General features: G+C 35.6%; 1 long non-coding RNA gene across 25 annotated transcripts in view; it reads left to right on the top strand.

Annotated features, from left to right (window-relative positions):
* Positions 1-24457, top strand: part of LOC147366670 (uncharacterized) — a 927553-nt gene that overhangs the window by 693605 nt on the left and 209491 nt on the right. For 4 of the 25 annotated variants that reach the window (XR_015168894.1, XR_015168895.1, XR_015168896.1 and 1 more), the window contains one exon: positions 6049-7031. The exons of 8 other annotated variants lie outside the window; for them this stretch is intronic. This is a non-coding gene — a long non-coding RNA (uncharacterized LOC147366670). Of the gene's footprint in view, positions 1-6048; positions 7035-24457 lie in introns of those variants that run through there. 13 more of the 25 variants (XR_015168899.1, XR_015168903.1, XR_015168900.1 and 10 more) reach the window with 7 other exon arrangements.

The raw sequence follows: 24457 nt of genomic DNA on the forward strand, positions 1-24457 counted from the left end.
AGTAGGGAATCTGCTAACCTACATAAAGTTCAAACAAGACTCAAGGAGTAAGACAGAAGTATTCTCTTCTCTCTCCAAACTACCCTACAGAGAGGTGGGGAAACTTCCTGGGAAATCAATCTGGATTTCTGGCTGCTGCATGTAACCTAACAGAGTATGCTTGGAACCAAGGTCCTCTACAATCTATAGAGAGTCCAAAGGAGCCTGTTTCTTCCAAGCTGTAAAATTCCCTGAGTAACTTTAAGCCTATATTCCAGCTACCTTTGGCCTCTTGTTTCCACTAGCTCCAAGTGTCAATTGGTAAGACATTTGTTGTAAAAATGAAATTTCTTCAAGAATAACAGGTACCATGCCTATGATATGGTACTCATAAGCTTATTTTTCTGGTCCAATAAGGCCTATTTTTCTGGTTGAAATTGTAGTCTTGAATGGTTAAACTAAGTAATAAAATAAGACTCATGACTTCTAAGCTTTTGCTTTGGAAGCCATTGTCTCATCAAATAATGGGAGCCTCCTATTTTACCTGTGTTTCTCTTCCCCCATTACATTAATTTCTTGAACATTCTGGATATAAACAATCCCTGGAGAACTTATTAATAATATATATTCAGAGAAAAAACAAATTAGACGCTTGATAGGACTTTGAGGAATCTGTATGCCTATGAAGCTACAAATTATTTTGATGATCAACAAATATTGAAAATCATGCCTTGTAGATTTTACATTCTGATGCTCTCTGCCCCAGCTGGATCCTGACTTCCTCTTACCCAAGGGTAGAATTCTTCTTTAATTCTGAATAAAGTTACAAATAACAGAGACAACAGCCATTCTATTGCCTCATCTTAGAATATTTTGTAGACTGAATTTTCCTGAAAACATTATCATGGAAGGGAAATAAGAGACAGAAATCATAACTTGTTACAATGCACAGGTTTTGATTCACAGAGCACCTCTACCTCTGTCTCAGCCCCTTTATAATTCCCCATTCTGTTTGAACTTTCATGTCCTATTTACAAGAAGGCAACCTCAAATCGCTGCTCAGATATTCTCTTACTGACCAGAGGATCTGGTTCTCTGGACTCCTGACTCTGTATTTAGTGCCTAAAGGGAGTCAGGGCTTTATTGAGACCTTCCATTTTAGTTTTACTTTTTTGTTAAAGGGATAGTTTTTTTGGTGTGTATTTTACTTTGTTTTTGAGAAATGTGCAAAAGAACATATTAAAATGATCTCAAACATGAGGAGAGAAGCCTTTTCTCTTGAAATAGTCTGTCCTTTAGAAAGAGAAACATTTAAATAAAGTATCCAAAATTATGCATCATATCTGATCTCTGGTTTATCTGTTAATGCTACTTACAAAGACTTACCTAATAAAATAAATTTTAAAAATATAAAAATAATTAAAAATATAAATTAGTTTATCATACTTACATACTTAAAGAATATGTATTAGAAAAACTTGGAAATGACATAATAAAGTGAGGATTTTTAGGTAGCTACTGAAGATCTGTATAATTTGTAAGCATTTATAGAAATATTATGACACAATTTTATTCAATATAAGGATACAGAATTAAAATACAAACTATGTAGTATATTGAAGACACATGATTATATAAAAGTTTAAATATAAAGTCAAAAGAAGTTCCCACTAAATGGAAATACCCTGTGTTCTTACATGGGAAAATTACTAAATGTAAATTTAACTCATTTATGTACAAAATTGCAAAAATCCAAACCTCATTCTGAAGTTTATAAATGTTTAAAAATATCTGGAAAAAAATTTTAGAAAATGAAATAGCTGGAAACAAGTTTTTTAAGTAGTAAGGAAAAAATTGTCTCATGAAAATATAAAATATAATATTATTTTAACTTAATAATGCTTCTGATTCAGGAATAGTTCAAGTCATCAATCAGTTATATATAAGCATTTTTCATCTGATAAATATTGCATCTAGAACCAAAGGAAATATGCTAACTTTGATATCATGCAAAGTAAAGTCATGTTTTCAGTCCCCTGAATATACAAAGCATGACAACAGTGGCAGCTACTACAACAAAATTCGAAGCAAAAGAAGAAATTTAGACTACAAATATGAAATAAATTAATTTATAACATTTTTATAGATAAAAATTAATATATAAAATCATTAAAAATATCAGTTAGGACAACCATACCAATACATAGGCAAAGGATATAAGCAAATAATTTATGAAAGTTTAAATGAGAAATTAAAAATAGGAATGAAATTTTTAATTAAAATAAAAAATGATAAAAAATATAATATGTGGCTTTATGGTGATATGAAGGAAAAACTCTCATAAGCATATTGTATAGCTCATTACATTAACCAAGCAGGAAAATAAAAATAAGATAGAACCAAACAAAAATATAATTGGAAACATATCAAATATTAAACATTTTCTATCTCTTAGTTACTATTATGTACTCTAGGACTCTGTTAGCAACTTAAATATGGTATCTTTTTCAAGGAACTCACCATCTCTCTTGGGAGACTGGTAGATAAAATTAAATATACTTAATGAATAAATCGGCATGTGGGACAAAAATGACAACTGATGACATGAAACACATTATTGATGTAATTTCTCTTCTCCATCTCATTCTACAAAGAGTATTTGATGACTCTGAACTTAATAATTATTTTAATGAACTTATAGTAGGTGACGTGTATTGTTAAACAAATTCATTTGTATAGAGAGTAATTATTTCTTATCTCACAGGACACTCATTCCTATTAAATGGCATAAGGTATATATAATAGCCAATAGACTACCTTACAATACAACTATGACAATTAGAGCATTGTACTTCTGTACTGAAGTTTGGCAAATAAGATAATATATTTGGCATTTATGTTGTTCCTGCTGTTATTCTTTGTTCACAGGAGAGGAAAATGAATCTTTCTGAGTTTTAGTATTCCCCAAGTTTACATATCTAATAATGTACAAAGCCAGAATTGGAGCGGATTAACTTCCCCGGTGGCTCAGATGGTTACGTGTCTGTCTACAATGTGGGAGACCTGGGTTCGATCCCTGGGTCAGGAAGATCCCCTGGAGAAGGAAATGGCAATCCACTCCAGTACTATTACCTGGAAAATCCCATGGACACAGAAGCCTGGTAGGCTACAGTACATAGGGTCGCAAAGAGTCGGACAACTTTACTTCACATTCTTTTTTTATTATTATTATAGCTGGTTATTTTAAATGCCAATCCAGTGTGGTAGTCTAGTACCCTTTTCATTCCAGTTATCTAATTAATCAAATAAATATTTCTATAGATTTTAACTTTACCCTGGTAATATGATATTGTTTAAACATACCTCAAGCTTTAAGGTAAAGGAGAACACAGTTTCTCAGTTACTGTATTCTAACTCTTAAAATATAAAACCTAAGGATTTTTATAGTTTCATTCTGTCTTTTTTTTTCTTTTTTTAATCTTTTGGTCACATTGCATAGCTTGGGGGATATTAGATCCCCAGTCAGGGATCACATACATGCCCCTTGCATTGGCAGTGTGGAGTGTTAACCGCTTAATTGCTGGGAGAGTTCCTGCTTCATTCTGCTTTTGTTAGCATGCAGTGTTTGTCCAGTTGCAATTCTCATCTATCTTTTTCAATGTAGTTACATAGTTTTCATCATTGTTATGATTTTAGAGATCCTCCCCCATAGATATCTGTACTTTCATATAAATGGAAAGCAGCCTTTAATAAAATAATATAAATAACACCACACACACACACAGAAATATTGTTCTATTAATCATTCACTGAAAGCTAACTTGTCTGACCAATGGCATTTTTGTTATAAGGTCCCTAATAATGTTTAACAAATATGTAGAAATAATGTATGATAAAAAAAAGCATGAAAGTATATTATTTAGTAGATATTCACTCATTCAATATATGTATTGAACACTCACATTTGTCAGGCACTCTGCTTGAGAATGAGAAGAAACAAAGAAATAACCATTGATTTCATACAAATCATAAAAAAAATTCAGTTCAGTTCAGTCACTCAGTCGTGTCCGACTCTTTGTGACCCCATGAATCGCAGCATGCCAGGCCTCCCTGTCCATCACCAACTCCCAGAGTTCACTCAGACTCATGTCCATCGAGTCAGTGATGCCATCCAGCCATCTCATTCTCTGTCGTCCCCTTAGGAACAGCTAAAAGCCCTAGTTTATTTTAAGCAAATATAAAACTATTCATTGGAAAAATTTAAGTTTGGTATAAGCATGAATCCAGCCTCAATTACAAAATGTTAATCAGATTATAAGAGATAAATAGGCTTACATTTTCCAAAAGAAAAGTATATTTATTTTTATATACTTTTCTTTTGGAAAATGTAAGGCATGAAACTGGAGCCTATTATACAGAGTGAAGTAAGCCAGAAAGAAAAACACCAATACAGTACACTAACGCATATATATGGAATTTAGAAAGATGGTAACAATAACCCTGTATACGAGACAGCAAAAGAGACACTGATGTATAGAACAGTCTTTTGGACTCTGTGGGAGAGGGAGAGGGTGGGATGATTTAGGAGAATGCCATTGAAATATGTATAATATCATATATGAAATGAGTCGCCAGTCCAGGTTCGATGCACGATACTGGATGCTTGGGGCTGGTGCACTGGGACGACCCAGAGGGATGGTATGGGGAGGGAGGAGGGAGGAGGGTTCAGGATGGGGAACACATGTATACCTGTGGCAGATTCATTTTGATATATGGCAAAACCAATACAATATTGTAAAGTTAAAAAATAAAATAAAATTTAAAAAAGAAAAAATAAAAGAAAAAAATAAAAAACAGACATTACTTTGTCAACAAACATCAAAAAAAAAAAAGAAAAGTATATTTATTTTTAGAAGATAACTATAATTAGAAACTGAAAAACATTTAAATATTATATTTGGTTTATTCTATGATCTTGCAAATTAATAGGAACCAAGTACATATAGTACCTGATTCAAAGCTTCAACCACAACTACTTTGATTTTCTAATTTGCAATTTGATTGGATTCTAAGTATATTTTCCAAATACAATAACACTAAACTAAAACGTGTTGGTACAAATTTTAAGAGTTAGAGTTTATGAAGTCAGTACTTGTTAAAGTTACCATAGCATTAAACTACATTTTTCCTTACTTAAAATGGTTAGTATTAGCAGAAGAGAGTCAGGTGACCCCTCTTCCTTGGGCCTCAGTTCTTGATAAGGATGCAAAGAAGAATATGAAGAACCTGCTTACAAGTTACAAGCAAGTTTACTGAAGATAAAGAGAGAGAACAGAGAGAGCACCTCAAGAGAGAGATGGGCCAGGCCAGGGAAGGCTATGACACTGGAGGGCTGGGGTATAGAGTTCATGGGGCGAGGTTGTTTGCATAATCCAGTAGGGTGTTGACTGACAGTCTTAATGGACAGCTGCAGGTTATATAACAAGAGGATTTGCTATGCATGTCCTTCCCATAATTCAGTCTGATATAATTAGATCTATGTATTCATAGAATATTTATGAACATTTAATGAGTCCAATGGCTACCCAAGGTTACCTAAGTACATGATACCCTAAGGTTATGTGCATGTGCCTGAGTGGGGAAAACCCCTCCAGTCGGCCAATGGGGGATTTTTCTGATCTCCTAATCACTTCAGAGTACTGAGGGGGACATGGTTGGACTGAGGTTGGCAAATAGTTTGGCGGAATTAGGCAGCCATTGGACATTCACCAATGGGGCCACCTCTTGTTGCTCATAGATGGCTTCCTGCCTAACAGATAGTCTTAGAACCTACTTTATACTTTTAATTTTGTATCTACAAGTTTATAAATGAAGCAAAACAAATATATGTGGGTAGATCCTCCCATTTAGGTGTCTGATTTGAATTTTCAAAACACTAGATAATATGGTTATGTCAGAAAGAAAATCAGATGTCCCTGTTACTAGAACCTAAGATAATGGTTATAAACTTTGATTCCTGATAGATGTGTCAGGAGAGTGTGTAATTTCCTCCATTCTGTCTTGCCACAGCAAAAATTTGAAGCGATGGACTGACCAGTGTTACAGCTCAGTTTTATTAGCAAGCAAAGGAAAATACATCCTCCAGGCATGAAGGCAGGCCGACCCGAAGGACACGAAGAGAAGAGAAGTGCCCCCCCACCCCCCATTCAATTTTGGTTCTTCTTTTTGTATGTTTTTTATCCTCCCCCTGAGCCTGCCCTATGTAAATTGGACTAGCCAGGAGGGCTCCTTGTTTTACCTGAGGTTCTCACTCTCATCCTCGGACCATCCTTTATTCTGTTTTCACAGGCTTTTCCCTTCTTTGTCTTTTAGCCACTGCCATTCTAGACTCCTTTTTTTCTATTCTAACTACCAAACTGATGCAAATATAAAAATTACATATTTAGAATTTTTTCAGAGAGAAAATTGTTGACCAAATAATTTTCCCTTAAATCAATGACTGATATTATGTTTTGTTTTAATGATTTTGTGATTGTTGTACACTGTAGAAATATCTTCTATTAAGTATCAGCTTTTTATTCCCTGATGTTTTCTAAATATTTTAAAAGACAATTCATTTCCTAGGAAATTAATACAGTTAATAGTATTGTAATGGAGTCTTACTTAGCATTATTTCATCATTATAATGAAATATATTAATAATTTTGTTTCATTAATTATTATTTCATCATCTCATTATTCATGGTTCCTTGCTTCCTTGTGATGGAAAAAATCAATTCAAATTGGTTTAAGTAATAATGGGTATGATAGCCTTTGAAAATTTAAAATTTCATTTGCTGATTGGCATTTTCATTTGGATTAAAGCTGAAGCTCAACACTGTCAACTGAATCTCTCTACATTTCCTGTTTCTGATTCCTCTGAGTAGATTCATTGTCATGTAAGCCTTCCTACTCAATAGCCCTCAGCAACTCAAAATGCATATTACTTTTATAGTTAACTGTTTCAAAGGAAATAAAGATTTTCTGTCTCAGTGATTCTAACCAAATTCTTTTATTATGTATCTTTCAATCTGACTTGGGCAAGGCAATTATTCTTCAACCAATAAAAGAGAGCAGAAGCTTGTAAAATCTCTGAATATCCATGATTGGCCAGGAAAGGTTTACTTACCCACTTTGGTAGCTATGGGTAGACTCAACCACAGTCAAAATTCTTGAATCACAAGTGACATTAGAGAATAAAAACTAAGAATAAAAAAAAAAATTCTGTCAACATTTTACGAGATTATCTTGTGGGGGAGGTATAATAGTCTGTTAAAATTCATTTTGAGATAGCACTTAAGACTTTCTGAATATATACATTGTTCATTGTCATGTATTTAGTTATCAAAGGCTTTCAGAATTAAAGGAAAAATGAATCATTCCAGGATTCTACACATATTTATGTATACATGACTATGAATTAAGTGTCTCTGTAAATCTCATTTCCAACATCTTTCTTTTAAAAACAGTATGCAGATACCTAATCCCTTCTGTTTATTATAACAATGATGAAAGTAGGGATGGACCTGATCATCACTAAGAATTAGACAAAATATATTTGACCCCCTTGTTTGATGGTAAGTTCCACCTTGGAGTCAAGTCATGTTTATTATGTCTTCCAAACAGGTTGTCCAGTGAACAACACAGTCTTTCCTCCGAAAAATAAATGGTAACTTATGTTTACTTTTCAAGTTACTTAATTTTCTCATATCATAGTATAGCAAGAAAAGAAAAACTACTCTTTTCAAAGGGATATCCAAGTCTAAATACTCTACTAGTTCTTCCTATACTTTTAATCATTTAATTGTCATCAGATAATTGTCAGATAATGTTCCTCATCTCCCTCATTAGGGAAGAAGATAAAGGAATATTTTAATATCTGGTTTTTCTTTTTCTTTCAGCTTAGTACTTTTTCACTTTAATATTTAAACAAAAAGGTCTGTTTGACATAAGTCAAGATGGGGTGACTAGAAGACCCTCGAGAAGTAAGATCTGAGAGGAAAGACAATGCTTTAGAAAGGTATGTTTACTCAAACATAAACATGGAGGAACATACCGGCACATATTAGATGGCATGTTTCCAAGAAGTTGTAAACATACAATATGCCATAGATATTGCTAGTTAACCAACCATGTTGCTTTCTACATCTAAAAACAAATAAATTGGTAATAGTAAAATTATACTCTACGGCAAGATGTATGAATATTATTATACTAGTCGTAAAGTTGTACTGCAAAGTCTAATAACTGAAGAGTATTACTTATAAAACTTAATTCTGATTTCAGAGGCTCAAATATTTCTTAGCTAACTATAGAAAAGTGTATCTTGTTCCTTTTCTTTTGTTAGAAAGCTGTTTTGGGCATACGGGAAAACATATTGATCCAGAGAGTTTGATAGACTTCTAAGATCATGTAGGATTTTAAGTTAAGCTATAACTTATAGAAATTTTGTCTAAAACGTATTCTCTAAAATTATATTCTATTTACTTATAATCTCCTTTCAATTTTTCAATAAAAAAGAAGTTAACCAGTCTTACATTCAAGCTTATCCAGATTTCCCTATATATTTCCACACTTAATTCTGATTTTCTCCATATGAAAAGTATACATTTTACTAAAGGCAGAATCATATTATCTCAATATGTGATTTTAAGAGTGAAAATTATTTTAAATATATTTAGAATTACATCCAATATTTATTTTGTCTGTTCTAACGTAACACAGACATATCAATAAGATATGATTTATACTCATATAAAACTACCTTGACAGTTACCAATATGTTCATTTTTCCTAGTCGGATATTATTTCACTTTACTATTCATTTGATGGTTAGTGATAGGAAATACCATTCCCATGTAACAGTCAGGTCACAGGCTGTCTCATGAAAAAATCCAAATGGCTAACCCAGTGCTGTGATTCTTTCAGGACTGAGTCTGGAAATCTGTTTCTATGTGTTTCAGCAGCCCAGTCACGGATACTTTGTTATTTTGAGGATTTCTCAATCTGGGTTATTCTCTGCATTCAGATTCATGAGCTTTATATCTTCCCCAATGTTTCAGAATTGTTTATCAGTCAGTGACATCATTGTTAGTCAAGGATCTCCAGATAAAACATAAGGAATAGATCCAATAGCCTACTTGGAGTTTTATACATCCTATTTCTGCACCATCATCCCTTTATGTCTGTAGGTCCGTGTGGAGAGAGATGCTTTTAGTTGAAGACAAAATAAGAGAGCGTCACTTTGGGTTCCTCATGCCAATAGATTAAAAACACGGAAAGTGGTGATCATACCTTCAGGGTTATTTGGGAGGTGATGTTTCTTCTCCATAATGAGGACAGGAAAGAGGATGTGCAACTCACAGTTGATCAAATGAAGCATCTTTCTATTCTCCCATTCCCAGTAATTTAACTGTTAATTGGCTAGTAGAGCAACTGTAGCCTGATAAATTCATGGTAATGGGCTGGTGGGCTACAGTCCACAGGGTCACAAAGAGTCAGACAGTAGAGAACCATGCACACAAAAGGTTCCCTGGTGGCTCCCTGAGCATTTATAATGCTCAGATATAATGAATTTTCCACTGTATTTAAAAATAAGTACAGATTTTAGAAAAATTGGGTTTGTCAATGAAATAGTTGTAGTACAACAAAAATCAGAAAAAATTAACTGTATTTACAAATACTAAATCATGTTTCATAAAGTGTTTATTTTTATATCACTGATACACAAAAAACTTTAATAAAAAGGATGACAGTAATATTTCATTAGAAATTATTTTCAGGATAATCCTGATTAATTTTAAAGAAAAGTACAAAGAACAATACAACTGGCAGGAAAAATTTAAAAATGCATTTAAGGTCATAAATGATGTGTATGAAATACAAACCTGGTTCTTTAAATAGAAAATCCAAGTCCCTATTTATCTAAATTGTTAAGAACACATAACACATGAGAAAATAGAAGAGATGTTAAAAGTATTCCTCTTAGTCTAGTGGTAAATATACACCCACCCTGCTGGAAATAGAATGGGCTATGATAAACCTATATTCTTTGAAAGTTTTCAAGAGCTGTCAGTCAGACTAAAGAAAACAGTCATTGAGAAGTGATAGTCATAGCTTACATGTATTTCTCACATTTTATCAATAACATAATGTGATTTGAGGCTCTCTGAAGGGCAGAGTTCGACAGCATAGTGTTAGAGAGATTCAACCTTAATACTGTAAATTTAGCATTTCCAAAAGTTCCCATATTTTGCTTTCGATGATCTGGATTTCATTGTTCAAAAGTTTTCTTGTTTGTTTGATTTCTGTTTTTGTATGTCTGTGAATATAACTTCAAGTAAGTAACTATAAGTAAGAAGTACAGCTATAGAAGATAAATGGTTTTATTCTTCTTGGCCCAGAAATGGGACCCAAACAGGAAAATTCATGAGACTGCTGCTCATATATGACTGTGATTTTCCTAATATCCCTGCTTGTGGCTCAAATGGAACTTTTTATTGATGTTATCAATAATAATTTCATTGGGAAGAACATGTCTCCTAGGGCTGCATATAATGAAACAGTGGATAAAGCACAGTTTCTGTACTTCATCTTCTTTTCTGCAAGAGACTTAAGTTGTTGACACAGGAAGATAGAAAGTCTAGGAACACTATGATATAGAATACTATAATGAATGATTGATTGCCTTAATTAGGTGGCTAGTTGAGTGCTTAAGTATTTGTTTAAGTAAATAATTTAGTAAGTTGTCATTCTAACAATGAGGCTAAAATAGATATTCATTTTTCAAATCCTATTTGTCCCTCCAGAAGAAACTGAAGTGTTAAAAAATCTCTGCAGTTGCATTAGTTTCTTGAGACAGGTGTTTAAGAATAGTTTCTTAGAGTGAGGCTCATCATTACATAGAATTTCACTGAGAATGTTAGAAATAAAAACCTTTTATTAGAGTCAGTCAAAGTTCTTTATGAAAATGACTTATTATTTCTATTGAATCAAGTAAAGAAATTCAAACTTTATTTTTTTGCAAGTATCAGAAGATGCCCATATGCCCCTTTACTGTGAAGAAAGCTTTGACTGATTCCAATTTTTAGAAATCTCCTTTTTAAGAAAATGCCAAGGAGCTCTCTCTGTTGAGATGAAAAAAAATTTCCTCTACAAATATTAGTAATTTCTTGATAAAAGCATCTACAATAGTGGAAACTTTTAAAAAATTTCTCATGAGTTATTAATAGAATGTACAAAATTTTAAATTCATTAACTATAATAGCAATAATATGTCAAGTTTCTCTCATAGTTGAGATTTGGAAAGTCACAGTAGATGCTCTTATTTATACCTCTTATAGTGAGAGCTCATGCTTCCCCATGGTGTGCAGTCTTCTTTGTCTCAGTAGACACTGATTTTAGTGTGTTCTTGAAAATGTCTGAGTTATGATTATCAACATTTTCAAAATTCTGAAAAGAAAAAAAAAAAGAGAATCCTGGTGTTCTACATCCAAGTAATATGCCATTTAGGTATGAAAACAAAGAGCATATACACTCAAAAATAATTTTATCTCCAGTAAATTGTAGGAAGTGCAAAAATAATTTTATGTGAAGATGTAAAGGACTGAATAGGAAAAGTATTCTCTAAGGAAAAAAAATCAAGATACTTATACTATATGAATTTAAAATGTAGTAAAAACTACAATAATTAACAGAATGTGATACATTTTTAAGTATAGGAAATAGAACAATGGACTAGAATAGGTTGTGCAGAAATAGACTCAAGTATATGTTATTTGTTGATATTTGACTAAAGAACAAATGAATTTAGTAGAGAAGAAAAGAGGAAGGACTGGAATGAGATTTAAAAAGACGGATTAAAGATGGAAAAGTGAATTGAAATGTTGATAAAATTTATCATCACTAATGGAATGAAGTTGAAATCAACAGAAGATATCTTTAGTCATATAAACTAGAAAGGCTAACATAGAAAAATAAAGAGAATGTCAAATGTTTTGAATATGGAAAATGCAGAAAACTTTTACTCACTGATAGTGGGTAGAAAAGTGGTATAACCAGCTAGGGAACTAACTGGCAATTTCTTAGAAAGTTAAATATGTACCTGTTTTCAGTTCAGTTCAGTAAAGTTGCTCAGTTGTGTCTGACTCTCTGCGACCCCATGGACTGAAGCACGCCAGGCTTTCTTGTCCATCACCAACTCCCGAATCTTGCTCAAACTCATGTCCGTTGAGTCGGTGATGCCTTCCAACCATCTCATCCTCTGCCGTCCTCTTTTCCTGCTGCTGTCAATCTTTCCCAGCATCAGGGTCTTTTCCAAGGAGTCTGTTCTTCACATCAGGTGGCCAAAGTATTGCAGTTTCAGCTTTAGCAACAGTCCTTCCAATGAATATTCAAGACTGATTTCCTTTAGGATGGACTAGTTGGATCTCCTTGTAGTCCAAGGGACTCTCAAGAGTCTTCTCCCACACCACAGTTCAAAAGCATCAATTCTTTGGTTGCTCAGCTTTCTTTATAGTCCAACTCTCACATCCAAACATGACTACTGGAAAAACCATAACTTTGACTAGTCAGATATAAGTTGGCAAAGTAATGTCTCTGCTTTTTAATAAGCTATCTAGGTCGGTCATAACTTTTCTGCCAAGGAACAAGCATCTTTTAATTTCCTGGCTGCAGTCACCATCTGCAATGATTTTGGAACCCAAGAAAATAAAGTCTGCCACTGTTTTCCACCTTTTGCCATGAAGTGATGGGATCATATGCCATGATCTTAGTTTCCTGAATGTTGAGTTTTAGGCCAACTTTTTCACTCTCCTTTTCACTTTCAAGAGGTTCTTTACTTCTTCACTTTCTGTCATAAGGGTGGTGTCATCTGCATATCTGAGGTTATTCATATTTCTCCCAGCAATCTTGATTCCAGCTTGTGCTTCATCCAGTCCGGCATTCCAGCAATTAAATAATCTGCTCATTTATTCGAGATAAATTAAAATACACAAATACAAACATATTCAAGAATGTATTCAAATTCAGATAAAGAAATATAGATAAACTTCTGTGTTTGAATGTTGTTGTTTAGTCACTAAGTCCTCTCTGACTCTTTGGGACCCCATGGACTGTAGACCACCAACCTTCTCTTTCCATGGTATTTCCCAGCAAAAATACTGGAGTGAGTTGCCATTTCCTTCCCCAGGAAATCTTCCTGATCCAGGGATCAAACCTGCATTTCCTGCATTGGCAGGTGAATTCTTGACCACTGAGCCTCCAGGAAGCCCATGTTCGAATACCTTGTATCAGCTGAAAGAACACTGGATCAAATGCAACTTCAATTAATTTAAAAATCTATATGTGGGTGAAAGGTAAACAGAAGACTAGATACTGTGTGATTTCATTTGTTGTTTATAACATCAGCCTATATTGAGGTGACAGATCAGAAAGATGGTGGAGTTTGGTTGACTGGGTAGACTTGACCGGACATTGTCAGAAAGGGACTCTATGTAGTGATAACCTTGCTTTGTAGCCTGTTTTAGGGTGGATGAAACAGTATAAAGTTTTCAAATCATATTGAACTAAACATTTAAGATATTTACATTTCATTATATTTATGCTGACTTCCCTGGTGGCTCAGCCAGTAAAGCATCTGCCTACAATGCAGGAGACCCGGGTTCAATCCCTGGGTCAGGAAGATCTCCTGGAGAAGGGAATGGCAACCTACTCCAGTATTCTTGCCTTGAAAATCCCATGGGCTGAGGAGCCTGGTTAGGCTACAGACCATGGGGTCACAAAGAGTCAGATATGACTGAGTGACTTCATGTTCACGTTCATACTATTAACAAATAATAAAATGTTTAAAAATACAAGAGAAAATTGTAAATCTTGTTTGAGTGAGTTTAACATACATTTAAAAAATACCAGCTCATATGATAAAAAAGATTGTTATCAGTCTTTAAAATATGTCTTTCCAAATCTGATAGTAGTCTTATATAATTCACCTTAGGTGTTCCAGGAAAAGTCTCTCAGTTATTACAGTATTATATTGTACGATATTGTATATCATCATGTGAAACCAAACCCAAGTGGTTTCCCATTACATCTTATTTATATCTAATGTATTTATTTTAAAAATTTTTACAAAAATGATTTAGTGAGAAAAATGTAAACAAATTAAAAAAATCATAGGAAATCCCATGCTCTGACAGAGACTCGCCTATGAATAATCATCACAATTTTTCTACAGGCGTCTAGCAACTGTTTTATTAGTTACTATTATTACTACAGGTCTTTTCTTTTTAGGAGTCACTGGGATAATTAAACAGCCGAGTCATGTCTTACAGCCTAACCCTTTAATTACACAGAGGATCCTTATAATTTCACTCTTCACCCTTCACTGCATTTTACAGAATATTTTCCTCAACTCTTCTCTGGAGATAGAAACCAGTGCTTACCTGCTAGCTCAAAGACTGCAGGTGCTACAAGTGAGTAATTGAAAGTGATTTGTGAGCACTTTCTGACACATAATCTATGTTGTCTCTTCGGTCTGCCGTCTCAGTGTCTCACTCTTTCCTATCCTTAGTCTTGTCTCACTCCTCCCTATTGTAGTCTTAGTCAATAATAAAATTTGATCATGTAGTTCTGCTTTGTAACCTTTTTATTTATATATATATATATATTCCTACATTTTGACCAGTGTTGTAACTACCTTCAGCAACCAATTAGATTCTTTTAATTCCTACTCATTTATGGGGGTTTATAAAAATACCTGTTCAGATTAGATGATCTGATAGTTGTATTTGCAAGAAAGATATATGTTTTTTTTTTTTAACTGCACATAGAAAATAATGTTTAAAAATAAAGGAGAAGATACGGCTTTATCTGTTTCACAATCAAATTCTGAATTGGAAAATTTTATTCAGTTTTATGAAAAACCAGTCCCATTAATTGTCCTATTTTAGAGGTAATATTGAGATCAATATTACTTGTTCTATATGTTTTAATATTTTCAGTAAAATTTATGCATATTTTGTGTCAGGTCACCAAGTATCAGAATATTTTTATTTGGAATATAGCTAGTTATATATGTTCAATTATAAAAGAAAAAGAATAAACCCATTTTAAAATGATGTAGGTCATAACTTGCTACAGGAGAATCAGAAGGAATTTTGGTGGGTCTACAACCAACTACCAAGGATTAGAGTAAACAATGATTTAAGTGTAACATCTCCTTTTCAGTTACTTCTACTCATCTGCCTGAATAAGAGAAAATACTCTGCTACAGTAACGAAAGAATTCATAGTCTCCAATGCAGTCACACAATTGACACTATTAGACTTGGGTCAGTGGAAATGTTCATGTTGGGGAAAATAAAACACAGAAGAAGATCCTGTTTTTGACTGAAAGTGAAGATACTACATATATTAGTTTTTGTTTTTGTTTCTTTTTTGCTGCAAAACAAATGAAACCAATCTAGTGACCTGTATCAACATACATGTATCAATAATTTCATACAATTTTTGTTGCCTGGGAATCTGGCTGTGACTTAGCTGGATCCTCTATGAAGGATCTCACCCAGCTGTGAGCAGTGTGTTACCAAGGCTGGGTTTGCGTCAGAGGCTTGCCTGGAGAAGGATGTTTCTAAATTCTCTTAGTGTGTTGGAGAATTAATATCTTTGGGTTTGTATTACTTGTGACAGCTTATTTCTTCTGATAGCTTATTTCTTCAAAACTAACAATGGTGGAAAAGATTTTAGAAAGGTGAGTGTAATCACATACACATAATTAATGCCTTTGCTGTATTCTACAGGTTGGAAACAAATCATAGACTCCATTTACACTCAAAATAACTGAATTACACAATGTGTGAACACCAGGAGATGGAAAACACCTGCCATGAGATCCACCTGCCATGCAATAATTACTGTATTTGTGTTTAAATGATTGTGAAAGAACACTCTAATTTCATCAGTAAGGTATCTTAACAATCAGAGAATTTTGTTAGACTCCTGGTCATCATTCTAAAGTTAATGGTTTTGAGCCATGAAGGAGCCTGGCTCAGTGTTAGTGATTTTTTTCCATTAATTTGATCAATATAGCTGAGAAACTTTGGATAAGTGCTTTCTGAGTGAGAGAACAAACCTGTAACATGGGCCAAAAAGCCAATCTTAAATAGCCCTTTTAGGAATTCAGTTCAGTTCAGTCAGTCATGTCTGACTCCTTGTGACCCCATGAATCGCAGCCCGGCAGGCCTCCCTGTCCATCACCAACTCTCGGAGTCCACCCAAACCCATGTCCATCGAGTCAGTGATACCATCCAACCATCTCATCCTCTGTCGTCCCCTTCTCCTCCTGCCCTCAATATTTCCCAGCATCAGGATCTTTTCAAAAGAGTCAGTTCTTCGCATCAGGTGGCCAGAGTATTGGAGTTTCAGCTTTAGTATCAGTCCTTCCAATGAACACCCAGGACTGATCTCCTTTAGAATGGACTGGTTGGGTCTCCCTGCAGTCCAAGGGACTCTCAAGAGTCTTCTCCAACACCACAGTTCAAAAGCACCAATTCTTTGGCACTCAGCTTTCTCCACAGTCCAACTGTCACTTTCGTGCATGACCACTGGAGAAACCACAGCCTTGACTAGATGGACCTTTGTTGACAAAGTAATGTCTCTGCTTTTTAATATGCTGTCTATGTTGGTCATGGAGAAGGCAATGGCACCCCACTCCAGTACTCTTGCCTGGAAAATCCCATGGGCGGAGGAGCCTGGTAGGCTGCAGTCCATGGGGTTGCTAAGAGTCGGACATGACTGAGCGACTTCACTTTTACTTTTCACTTTCCTGCATTGGAGAAGGAAATGGTAACCCATCCAGTGTTCTTGCCTGGAGAATCCCAGGGAAGGGGGAGCCTGGTGGGCTGCCGTCTGTGGGGTCACACAGAGTCGGACACGACTGAAGCGACTTAGCAGCAGCAGCAGCAGCAGGTTGGTCATAACTTTCCTTCCAAGGACTGTCTTTTAATTTCATGGCTGCAATCACCATCTGCACTGATTTTGGAGCCCAGAAAAATAAAGTCAGCCACTGTTTCCACTGTTTCATCATCTATTTGCCATGAAGTGATGAGACTGGATGCCATGATCTTAGTTTTCTGAATGTTGAGCTTTAGGCCAACTTTTTCACTCTCCTCTTTCACTTTCATCAAGAGACTCTTTAGTTCTTCTTCACTTTCTGCCATAAGGGTGGTGCCATCTGCATATCTGAGGTTATTGATATTTCTTCCAGCAATCTGAATTCTAGCTTGTGCACAATCCAGCCCAGCATTTCTCATGATGTACTTTGCATATAAGTTAAATAAGCAGGGTGACAATATTCAGCCTTGATGTGCTCCTTTTCCTATTTGGAACCAGTCTGTTGTTCCATGTCCAGTTCTAACTGTTGCTTCCTGACCTGCATACCTGTTTCTCAAGAGGCAAGTCAGGTGGTCTGGTATTCCCATCTCTTTCAGAATTTTCCACAGTTTATTGTGATTTAGGAATTACCAGGGTTAATAAGTTGATTAAAAAAAACCAAAAACTATCTGGAACAAGAGTGAGAGTAGAAATATTCTGTCCAGATGAAAGACAGTCATGGTAAGCATCAATAAGGTAGTAAATCAAGCAGTTTTGTTTCAGCTTTCCTTAGGAAGAAGATAGGTACTAGAAGGATGTCATAGTTATATTCAGTCTTGAAATCCACAAATACTGGAGTGGCACCATGCTAATGACTTCTCATCTATTTCCCTCTGATAATATCTATTCTAAAGGGCCAGGTCTCTGTGACAAGAATAATATGTAGCTAGAATGTAAAACACTTACTATAGGAAGAGAGCCACAGTTTTATTAAAGAGATTTTTCTCTTCCCCATTTTTTTTTAATTTTAAGTTAACCTCACCGTCATTGGGAACAAAATAGATAAAATATCAAAGAAAATATCTTCTATTTTTGACTTGTTTATTTTACAGAGGCTCTGGCATCTAGAAGGTGAAATTCCATGTAAGGAACTGTAAAGGAAAAACTTTCAAAACAATCTTTCCATGGGCTAGAAGGCAAGCTTGTCTAAGGCAAATCAGTCTGTGGCTCATGGCCAGTGAAACTTTAATGTTGAGGTGACTGTTAGCAATGTCTAGCAGCCCTACAGCTGTATTCTTAGAAATATGATGTGAGAAGGAGGGAGACTTTGAATACACACCATAAAGGGATGTAATCAGTTTGGGAGGCAAATTGAGGTCATGGGTCTTCTCAAGAACAAGCTTTCCTATTAAAAACTCAGATTCATTTACTGATATTTGAAAGATAACACTTATATGCACAAAATATCTTAGGCTTTTTAATAATGTCTATGATTGTAAAAGTGTTCTGAGAACAAAAATATTGAGAAATAATACTTTAAAGAAAAAATATAGATGACATAAATTTAAAATTTATAATTGATAGAATTTATAGCATACATTTAGATGATAGAAAGTACTTTATAATATATATAAATTCATACAATTTAGAAATTCATTATTGATCAGTTCTAAGTAGGAGAAAAGGATGACAGAGGATGAGATGGCTGGATGGCATCACTGACTCAATGGACATGAGTTTGGGTGAACTTCGGGAGCTGGTGATGGACAGGGAGGCCTAACGTGCTGTGATTCATGGGGTCACAAAGAGTCGGACATGACTGAGCGACTGAACTGAACTGAACTGAACTGAAGTACATTATAATCCTATGTATGATGTTTTTTGATTCATGGGTTATTTAGGTGTTATTCCAAAGGTACTTTAATTAATTTAATATTTATGTCTATGGTTGTCATGAAATTTATTATCTAAAGTCACTTTTAATGTATCCTATTGTATGTCTCTTCATGGATATAAAAGGAGATTATCCCAGTTCACATAAGTATCTAAGTTCACTCTGTGCTTAATAAAGATGTGTTGTTTTCAGAGAACTTTTTAAGTACAATTATATCACATTTTTGAGAACTTCTTTACATATTCAGTTAAAAAACTGATTCACATATGCTTGAAAAGAGTATATCTATATTACAGTCACTGTTCTATATATACCAGTTAGGCCAGATGTGTTGTGCTTTGCAAATGTTGTCACACCCAAACTGTTGTTCGTTTGGCTTTTTGTCTGCTTCAATTTTGTTTTTTGAGCATGGTTTATAAGCATATGTTTATCCTACCTCTAAAATTTTTCTTAACAAAGAGGTATAATTATATAATATTACTATGGAAACACCACTTTGTGGGTAATATTTGCTATATATTCTATCCTTTTTGATTTTTTTTCTTTTACCTCTGCTGTATGCTTTTTTTTAAATTTAAATTTATTTATTTTAATTAGAGGCTAATTACTTTACAATATTGTATTGGTTTTGCCATACATCAACATGAATCCGCCACAGGTGTACACATGTTCCCAATCCTGAACCCCACTCCCACCTCCCTCCCCATACCATCCCTCTGGGTCATCCCAGTGCACCAGCCCCAAGCTTCCTGTATCCTGCATTGAATGCTTTTAAAAAAAATTTATTTATTTTAACTGGAGGCTAATTACTTTACAATATTGTAGTGGTTTTTTCCCAGGTTTCTCTTCTGAGTTGTGGATGGGTATTTGAAATTTCCTACTTGATCTACACTTGACTGTCTGAAAGCACATATCATAAACCAGGTACATGATGTTACCTCCATAATATTGCTGCTACTTATTTTTAATGATAAATTTAACTTCCTAGTTTCTCAGATGGTGTGGATAACTTATTTCTCTCATAGTACACACTGTATTATCAGAATATAGTATTGCCTCTACCTTCAAAACAGATCCAACTACTTCTCACTGTATTTCTCCTCCAAATTACCATTTTTCTGCCTCCAATTTTTTTTTACTTATTTATTAAGCATATCTGTCACTGAAATATGATAATATATCTACAAAAATCCCTAAACAGATCTTGAATCCATATATTTTTCACCTGAAAAAGCTAACCAAATCACAAATATTTTACTACATGCATCCTGAGTTCCCTACCCTTGCCCTCTCCCAATCACTAATCACTCAAAAGTAACAGTTACGCAAAATCTATCGGACTTCCCTGGTGGCTTAGATGGTAAAGCGTAAAATCTATCACAATCAATTAATGTCACCTACTTATAGAATCTATAACATTGAAATATACGTCATTTTCTCATTTAGATCTCACTGTTGTTGTTTAGCATAAAGTCTGTGATATTTATATGTTGTTGTATGGATCATAGTTGATTTTCATCATTCCATAAAATTCAAATATATAGATATACCACAATTTACTGATTTTTTTTTTTTTTTTGGCTTTCCCGGTGGCTCATTGGTAAGGAGTCTCCCTACAATGCAGGAAACTTGGGTTCGATCCCTGGGTAGGGAAGATCCCCTGGAGGAGGGCTATGGCAACTCACTCCTGAAGAATTCCATGAAACAGGAGCCTGGCAGGCCAAAGTCCATAGGGTCACAAAGAGTCTGCAGTTACTGAGCAGGCATGCATTGATTTGTTTTATATTCATGGACACTGGATTATTTCTAACTTGCATCAAATTAAACTGCTATAAGCATTATTAACCATGAATTTGGGGACACATAGGCATGCATTTTTGTTGGGTGTATTTCTATAAGCAGTATTGTTCAAAGATAAAGTTAATTTGTTGTATCGGGACCCACAAAATGAAGATCGCCCCAGTGGCCCAGGCCACATCACACATTTAAACCTAGGTCAGCCTGCATTTATTAGAAACACCTTCCAAGGAAACCCAAAATACACCAATGACACAACCCCAACTCAGCTTAGGCTTGCTGTTACGTCACTTCAGTCGTGCCCGACTCTGTGTGATCCCATACACGGCTCCCACCAGGCTCCCCAGTCCCTGGGATTCTACAGGCAAGAACACTGGAGTGGGTTGCCATTTCCTTCTCCAATGCGTGAAAGTGAAGTCGCTCAGTCGTGTCCGACTCTTCGCAACCCCATGGACTGCAGCCTACCAGGCTCCTCCGTCCATGGGATTTTCCAGGCAAGAGTACTAGAGTGGGTTGCCATTGCCTTCGCTGCAGCTTTAGCTTATCTTACTGTAAAAATAGGCCCACTCCAGTGTTCTTTCCTGGAGAATCCCAGGGACGGGGGAGCCTGGTGGGCTGCTGTCTTTGGGGTCGCACAGAGTCGGACAAGACTGCAGCGACTTAGCAGCAGCAGCAGCAGCATTAAAAGAAAATGCTGACCTCCTTGCCAAAGTGCTCTGCTTCTGCATTGTCTCTTCTAATGCTCTGTAGACTCGCTGTTGCCCCAGATCCTTCAGAAAGAGGGCTGTGCTGCTTGTTATCCCAATCTATGGATTGTTTTTTCTTGAATGAAAGATGTAAAAGTAACAACTATATTTTGGGCAGCAAAGTGGAACCCACAGAAAGCTGTTGAATAGTCTGGAGATGGCTCCTAGATAAAGAGTAGGTCCTGTGGATTCTCTCAGATTCATTGCCTGTCTCTGGGTAGTGGGTAAGCTCTTCTCAGATTACACTGCATTTATTTTGTGATCCGAACTTTTCAAACTTATCTTTCGTAATACTTTCAGGTCGAAAATTGGGTTTTGAAAGACTCCAGAGTTTTTAGACTGAAACCTAGTGAGCCACCACAGTTGGGTTTGTGGCTGACCTTTTCTGCAAAGTAAGCCCCTTTGGGAGATTTTGACAGGTCTCAGGAACTTTGCACAGGCAACCAGAAAGGGTTGTTGTTTAGTCATTAAGTCATGCCTGACTTTTTTGTGACTCCATGGACTGTAGCCCACCAGGCTCCTCTGTCCATGATTGAACATGTGTCTCCTGCATTGGCAAGCAGATTCTTTACCACTGATCTACCAGAAAAGCGTAGCCAGATAGTGTATGTGTGGGTAAACTAGGGAAGATCTCAAAGGTAAAATAATGGGTATCCCTTGATGTAAGAAAGTAAAATAACAGCAATTGGGGGGCTTACAAAGACTGGGGTAAATCCACAGCATAAAGTGCCTGGGAGACTGGGGGAAATAAAGACAAGAAATCCAGACTTTTTTGAATAATGACATATCAAAATCTAAGTACGCATAAGATGAACTTTTAAATGCCATTCAGTCTGTCACTATATATAAAAAAAAAAATCTTGTGAAAGGAGTAATAGATATGTTGCTAATGGGAATCTTAGAAACCAAAGCCACAAAATTGGTAGGCATACCTTGAGCATTTTAAAGCTGGTAAAGCAGTTTTCATTCCAATCCCAAAGAAAGGCAATGCCAAAGAATGCTCAAACTACCGCCCAGTTGCACTCATCTCACACGCTAGTAAAGTAATGCTCAAAATTCTCCAAGCCAGCCTTCAGCAATATGTGAACTGTGAACTTCCAGAGGTTTAAGTTAGTTTTAGAAAAAGCAGAGGAATCAGAGATCAAATTGCCAACATCTGCAGGATCATCAAAAAGGCAAGAGAGTTCCAGAAAAACATCTATTTCTGCTTTATTGACTATGCCAAAGCCTTTGACTGTGTGGATCACAATAAACTGTGGGAAATTCTGAAAGAGATGGGCATACCAGACCACCTGACTTGCCTCTTGAGAAATCTGTATGCAGGTCAGGAAGCAACAGTTAGAACTGGACATGGAACAACAGACTGGTTCCAAATAGGAAAAGGAGTATGTCAAGGCTGCATATTGTCACCCTGCTTATTTAACTTCTATGCACAGTACATCATGAGAAACGCTGAGGTGGAAGAAGCACAGGCTGGAATCAAGATTGCCGGGAGAAATATCAATAACCTCAGATATGCAGATGACACCACCCTTATGGCAGAAAGTGAAGAGGAAATAAAGAGCCTCTTGATGAAAGTGAAAGAGGAGAGTGAAAAAGTTGGCCTGAAGCTCAACATTCAGAAAAGTAAGATCATGGCATTCAGTCTCATCACTTCATGGGAAATAGATGGGGAAACAGTGGAAACAGTGTCAGAATTTATTTTGGGGGGCTCCAAAATCACTGCAGATGGTGATTGCAGCCATGAAATTAAAAGACGCTTACTCCTTGGAAGGAAAGTTATGACCAACCTAGATAGCATATTCAAAAGCAGAGACATCACTTTGCCAGCAAAGGTCCGTCTAGTCAAGGCTATGGTTTTTTCCACTGGTCACGTATGGATGTGAAAGTTGGACTGTGAAGAAGGCTGAGTGCTGAAAAATTGATGCTTTTGAACTGTGGTGTTGGGGAAGACTCTTGAGAGTCCCTTGGACTGCAAGGAGATCTAACCAGTCCATTCTAAAGGATATCAGTCCTAGGTGTTCATTAGAAGGAATGATACTAAAGCTGAAACTCCAATACTTTGGCCACCTCATGCAAAGAGTTGACTCATTGGAAAAGACCCTGATGCTGGGAGGGATTGGGGGCAGGAGGAGAAGGGGGCAACAGAGGATGAGATGGCTGGATGGCATCACTGACTCGATGGATGTGAGTCTGAGTGAACTCCGGGAGTTGCTGATGGACAGGGAGGCCTGCTGGGCTGTGATTCATGGGGTCGCAAAGAGTCAGACACGACTGAGGGACTGAACTGAACTGAAAGCAGTTAACACCTGACAAATTGCTGAGCTGTGGTGAGTTGGTTAGATTGACACTAGATCACCAAACAACCTCAAGAAAATTTCTTTGCAGTGAAATACACTGTAAAACACCACAACATCCCCAAACCCAGTGACACATCCCTCTTAGGTGTTTTTCTGGCTTCATGATATCCAAGGCTTAGATAAAGGTGATCCTCAAGTTTAAAAAAATTTAGTGTATTATGCCTGTTGAGTTTGTATCTAAGAACTGTGATCCTAGCTAGCGTAGTTTACTTGGTGGGGCAGGTAAACTGCCCCCTAGATTAGGCTGCTAATGTCGGGGAAGATTTGTGGATGGGGGCTGGTAGGATATCATCCTGCTTATCTATAATGCTAAGTTTTTTTGTCACTTCTTCCTTGGTTACATGGTTAGGAAGTTCTTTCCCACATGAATATCATTACAATTTTTGTCATTTTCTTGTAATTGCTCTATAGTTCATGCATTCCATTTATTTTCTGAAGTATATTTTAATATAAGGAAGGTATTTTTCTCTAATAATTTCAGCACTATTTATGTAGTTCTTTTTTTAACAGTTGCCAGACAATAAACAGTAAAGTGTAAGTATTTATATTGTAAAAAAAAAAAAAAAAAAAGGACTGTGGTCCTAGAAGAAATAGGTATGTATAAAATGGCAAACACTTACTAAGATAGTCTATAATTACAATGGATATTATGAAGAACATTTCAGTTATACAAGATTGTTTATTTAAGAAATACATTTGAACCTAAAAAATGGTACAAACAAACTTATTTACAAAACAGAAATAGAGTCAAAGATGTAGAAAACAAATTTATGA

The sequence above is a fragment of the Bos grunniens genome, chromosome 8, assembly GCF_055505025.1.
Source record: "Bos grunniens cultivar Pamir isolate PY7600 chromosome 8, Bosgru_T2T1.0, whole genome shotgun sequence".
Taxonomy (NCBI): domain Eukaryota; kingdom Metazoa; phylum Chordata; class Mammalia; order Artiodactyla; family Bovidae; genus Bos; species Bos grunniens.